At 48.6% G+C, this 5,598-nt stretch overlaps 1 long non-coding RNA gene across 2 annotated transcripts in view; it reads left to right on the top strand.

The window, feature by feature from the left end:
* The window catches only part of LOC106726431, a 19,480-nt gene extending 14,128 nt beyond the window's left edge, over window positions 1-5,352 (top strand). The window contains exon 3 of one of the 2 annotated variants that reach the window (XR_001362503.1): window positions 3,459-5,352. This is a non-coding gene — a long non-coding RNA (uncharacterized LOC106726431). Of the gene's footprint in view, window positions 1-2,150; window positions 3,327-3,458 lie in introns of those variants that run through there. The other variant, XR_001362502.1, reaches the window with a different exon arrangement.
* The last annotated feature ends 246 nt before the right edge of the window (window positions 5,353-5,598 follow it).

Consider the following 5,598-nt stretch of genomic DNA (forward strand, 5'->3'; position numbering starts at 1 on the left):
GATATATATATATATATAGAGAGAGAGAGAAGGAGAGAGAGAAACATCAGTGATGAAAGAGAATATTTGATCAGTTGCTTCCTGTACACCCCCTACTTGGGATCGAGCCTGCAACCCAGGCATGCGCCCTGACCAGGAATCAAATCATGACCTCCTGGTTCATAGGTTGATACTCAACCTCTGAGCCACACCAGCTGGGCCCCATTCCCCACGGAGCAGGAAGAGCCCCTAGGAAGAATCGGGGTGGGTCATCTCACTTGAGAGATGAGGAGCAGGAGGCCAGAAAGGAAAAGTGAGTTGCCACATGGGGCCCCAGTGACGGCACCTTGAAGATAAATCACTGGGCTCTGCCTCTGTGATTTCCTGGCTTTGTGCTCAGGTCTGGAGAGCTGGGCTGAAGCCAGAAGGAGAAGGTGGGCATGACCGGGCCCCGAGGATGCCAGGAAGCCCTGGAGGATTCCCACAGCCCATCTGGAGGTCAGGGCACGGTGCCAACTTTGCAGGAAATGGTGGGAAAAGCACCCCAGCCTTTCCACCTTACAGAGCAGGGGCAGGAAGTGGCAGCAATCTGACTCCAAAGTATGCCCACCAAACCCAACGAGGCCACCATGATTCAGTCACGCCCACAGCCTGTTGGGAAAGTCCCCCGAGGAGCCCTTCTCTCTCTGGGGAGGCAGATGGACAGCCTGGGTCCCACCACAACCCACAACACATTTCCCAGTACACCCTGTACCCACAGCCCTGTTCCCAGGCTCAGCTCAGAGTTGGCCTACACCGAGAGATGCCACCATCACCATATGTGTCCTGGACTGCGGAGTGAGCTGATCAGACCACAGAGAGTGCACTGAGCTTACACAGCTCACCCCTCAGAACTGGAGCTGGGCTCACCCCTCAGAATTGGGGCCAGGCCTTGGATACACTGACATTCAGGTATCCTGGCCATCACCTCTGTCCTCTGGTGCAGGGGTGGGGAGTGTCCATCCCGCTGGCCATATAAGGCCCAAAAAATCATTTGGTCTGACAAGGCATTAAGGGGTAAATTAATTAAATGTTTGACCAAATAGAGCAGGCTAATTTTTAAGTTGATAATTTTGTATGGTCTGCAAATGATGTTATAAATATCCAAATGGACCTTGGAAGAAAAAAGGTTCCCACCCCTGCTAGTGGGGCAAGCACTGGACTTGGGGTCCAGGCACCTGCATTTTAATCCACAGCACCACTTACTAGCACCTGGCCAACACCGATCGCCTTCCTGAACCTCTGAGTCATTATCTCTGAATCTCAGGATTTATTGGGAAATAATATGGAACTATGCGGAAAGGAGTTGAGCACATGCCTGGCTCCTTAGTCATGGTTTCTGAGAGTGGTATGTGCTCCTCCTGCCCAGTTGGTATATCCGAGGCAGCGTTACAGCTGCTCCAAGAAGTGATCTAAATTGGCCAGGTCCTGTGGCTCAACTGTGGCTGGTGGCCTAGCTTTCTCCGAGCTGGGGAGTTTCAGGACCAAGTTGGCATATGAAGTCAGGCTGTTGTTGGCCAGACCTAGCCAGCGCCTGCAGTTTGTATGTTCCACCAACCCTGTGCCCCTGATAAGAATGGCTCACATAGCTGCCCGGGTCTAGAGCAAAATGAAAATGAGGGGTCCCTTGTTCAAAGACTAAGACTTTCCAAAGCGCGACAGCAGAGACCGCAGGGGCCATGTACCCTGTGGACTGTCCTGGCCGTCAGCCCTCCTGCCACGTGTCTGCTTCATGTTAGACCAGCGGTTCTCAACCTGTGGGTCGTGACCCCTTTGGGGGTCGAATGACCCTTTCACAGGGGTCGCCTAAGACCATCGAAAAACACATATATAATTACATATTGTTTTTGTGATTAATCACTATGCTTTAATTATGTTCAATTTGTAACAATGAAATTGGGGGTCACCACAACATGAGGAACTGTATTAAAGGGTCGCGGCATTAGGAAGGTTGAGAACCACTGTGTTAGACGGACACCCATCAGTTTACTCCCTGGAATCTCCCTCTGCCCACTCTGGGTCTCCCAGCCCTGGTTTGGAAGGTGACTTTCCAAAGTCCTGCCACTACGGTTTCATCATTCCAAAGTCCTTGACATAAACTTACTCCCCAAATGTATTTCACTCCTCACCAGCATTGCTCCAAGTGACACATCGACCTTCAAGTTACCCTCCACCCAACTCTGCAACAGCAGGGTCAAAGGCCAGGGCACCTGCCAGCCAGACACATCTCAGGTGGCAGAGAAAGGATTGTGGAGAAGAGGAAATATGAAAAAGAGACAGTGTCCTTTCTGTGGGCCTAGAGTCCTGCCCCACTGTTTGTAGCTGGAACTTCCTGCAACCAAAGATTTCTCTTCCCACACTGATAGGGTGTCATGCAGCAAGATGGGAGATGTTGGGATACTAGGATGGGTTAAAGGAATTAAAGGAATCAATCACCGCCCTCCTCTGCCAAAGGCTCAATTCCTCTTCACCGGATGTGTCCTTTGATATGCAGGTGTGATAAAGCAGCTAAATGCACTAATCACACCCTTGCCTCCTTCCCTCTTGCACATAATCACACCAGCGTGGGGTGGAGGGAGAAGAAATGGTTTGGTCCCAACTCTGTCTACATAAGTGGCCTCATCTGTAAGTTATGGGTCCTAACCTGTCCCCCTGATGAGCCTCACAGGAGATAGCACAGCCGGATGGAATGTGTGTCCGGCAAAGAAGATTGCTACTAACCTTACCATGGCTGTACCACCGCCTCCTCTCGCTTGTCTCCCTTCCCAGCCAAACTGAAACATTTCACGCCATTCTCTTCCTTTCCTCCCGGCCCACATTTTCAATATGCTGAAAACTGGCCTCTCTATCACATCACCAAAACAGCAGTGGCTATAGTCACCGGTGACCTCCTTGTGCCTAAATCCAAGGCACTCTGGGCAACGGTCTTGCCTGACCGCTCAGCACCACTGACCCTGTTGACCCCCCTTGAAACATCCTCTTGCTGTGACTTCTATGACGGGTGCCCCTCCTGGTTCGCTTTCAACCTGTATGTCCGCTACTTCTGAGATTTGGTTAGAGGCTCCTTGTCCTCCATCCATCCCTTAATCCTGCTGTTCCAGCCTCTGTGGAATAACAGTAGCTAATAGCTGACATTCCTGTGCGCTAGGCATGGCTCACAGCCCTTCACATGTGCTAGCCTGTCTGATCTGTTACAGTTCCACTTTATAAATGAGGAAACTGAAGCGCAGAGAACTTGTCCAAGAACTCAGATTAGCTGACTCTTTGGCCCCTTGAGTGTGGCTCTTCCTAAGCCTTAGGAGTACCCTAATTAAGTTAATAACAATGTACCTACCTATATAGTTTAAGTTTAAAAAATTTGGCTCTCAAAAGAAATTTCAATTGTTGTACTGTTGATATTTGGCTCTGTTGACTAATGAGTTTGCCGACCACTCCCCTAGGCAGTCCCAGTCCCTGGGGCCATCTTTCTGGTCTGCAGGACCCTGAGTCTAAAAGACCGCTAGTCCCTTGCTGAAGCGGGTCCATGCCAGGTGAACAGGAGATGGACCAGGCCACCTAAGAAATGAGCTTTTGCCAAAGGACTGCACACGGAGCCTTTCTTTCTGGCCTCCACATCTGCATGCCCGGGGGCAAGCCTTGTCAACGTCTCACCCCTGTAAGTACAGTAAGTACACAGCTAAATACAGTCTGGCTGTGCTCGCTTCGGCAGCACATACACTAAATGCAGTCTGGCTTTACTAATTCAGGTACATCAATGGAAAGGCAAGTTGAATTGAAGACTGTTATTAAATAAACGTGGTTTTCTTACTTTCAACTGTAGGTAATTCTTTCTAACAGTGTTATTGGGCTGGAAGCACTTCCAAGATAGGCTTTCATGGAGTTTATCGGGATTGTAATTAGCAGAGCAATTGCGATCATTTCAAAGTCATTCGAAGCAGATTAAACCCATGGAAGAGAATCAACTGCTCCAAAACACAATAGCAGTCTCCATGCACACGCCAGCAATTGCTGTGCCAATTACAAACGCGTGGACTCAAACAGCTGCTGTAAATCTTAGTCCTGATGCAGTATCAGACATCCCTCCCAGCAAAAAACCTCTCATTCACTAAGTAAATAGATGTTTAAAGGATGCCTACTATGGGCCAGGCACTCTCCAATGTGTTGGGAGCCACAATACACAAAGCACTTACCCTGTAGGGCTAACACCCTCGGGGAGAGACACCATTTTCAAGCTAATTATATAAACAATATCATTTCAAATAGGATAAATCAATGAAGAGATATAACAAAGGGTCTGATTAGTTGGGGTTGGGGTGGGATTCAAGAGATGGCACCTGAGCTGAGACCTGAATGACAGGATGGAATACGCCCGGCAGAGAGGATGGTGAGTGCAAAGCTAACTCAGTCTACACCGCCCCCTGAATAAGACGCAAGGCCAAGATTTCAGTGAAAATGGTTTACTTGGGAGGTGCAGGAAAGGAGCAGTGGGGGGGGCAAAAGCAAGATGGGGAAGGACTTAAGAAGGGATTTGCCAATAAAAAATAATCGAGTCAGCTCCATTGCAGGTGACTGCAGTGGCATCTCCCAGTGACACTGGGAAACAGTGCAGAGCCCACCCCTGAGTTATCCCACTGAGAAGCGCAGGCATGGGGGTATTTATACTCCCTAGCCCGTCAGTCCTTGGTGAGGGCTCTCCCTGGCACCTCTGCCCACTGCTCATGGGCAGGGCGTCTGCCATGGCTGAAGCCAGTTGGTGGAAGGCCTGGCTGAGGGACGTGAGCTGGGCACTGGCAGCATCTGCTACATTCCAGAAGAAGTCAGTGAGAATGGCATATAAAGCCTGTGGGGCATGCGTGTAGGACATGACGTCTGTGAGGAAGGCAGGGACCAGCTCACGTGAAGCCTGGCAGGCCATGATGAGCTTACATTTTAATCTAAGGGCATTGGGAAGACAGCTGAGAAACAGAGCAACAGAGAATGGAGGCGTCCATAGCAGAAGGGCAGGCGGGAAAGAGGGTGGTTTCCACTGGCACGGGGTGTGCAAAAGGGACGGACCCGGGTGTGTTGCCACAGGACTGACATGGGTTAGGTGTGGGGGAGAGAAGAGGAAGTGTGACGCCGTGGTTGGCCTATGTTGCACTGAGACAAGAGCAGCTGGATTGAGCCACTCAAGAACTGTATAACTTGGGTCTGATCTGGGCCTCAGTTTTCTCTATTTGGGGAAAAAGGGAATAGAACTAACCAACTTCTAAGAATCCATAGCTCTCATAGACTATGACTTTAAAAAAAAAGCAATCACAAAATTAAAAAAAATATTAAAAAAGACATATGTAATACTCTTTGTAATACTTTAAGCAATAAAACAAAATAAAAATATTTTAAAAAAGCAATCAAAACAATCTGTTTTTAAAAGTTCCAGTTCTTTTTAATAATGCCATAAACGCATGTGAACCAATCACTCAAAACAAAAGCTAGCGCCTGGACAATAACTACTTCTTTTCTTTCTTTTTTTTTTTTTTAAATTAAATCTTTATTATTCAGATTATTACAGTTGTTCCTCTTTTTTCCCCCCCATAGCTT

The sequence above is a fragment of the Myotis brandtii genome, unplaced genomic scaffold, assembly GCF_000412655.1.
Source record: "Myotis brandtii unplaced genomic scaffold, ASM41265v1 scaffold265, whole genome shotgun sequence".
Lineage (NCBI taxonomy): Eukaryota > Metazoa > Chordata > Mammalia > Chiroptera > Vespertilionidae > Myotis > Myotis brandtii.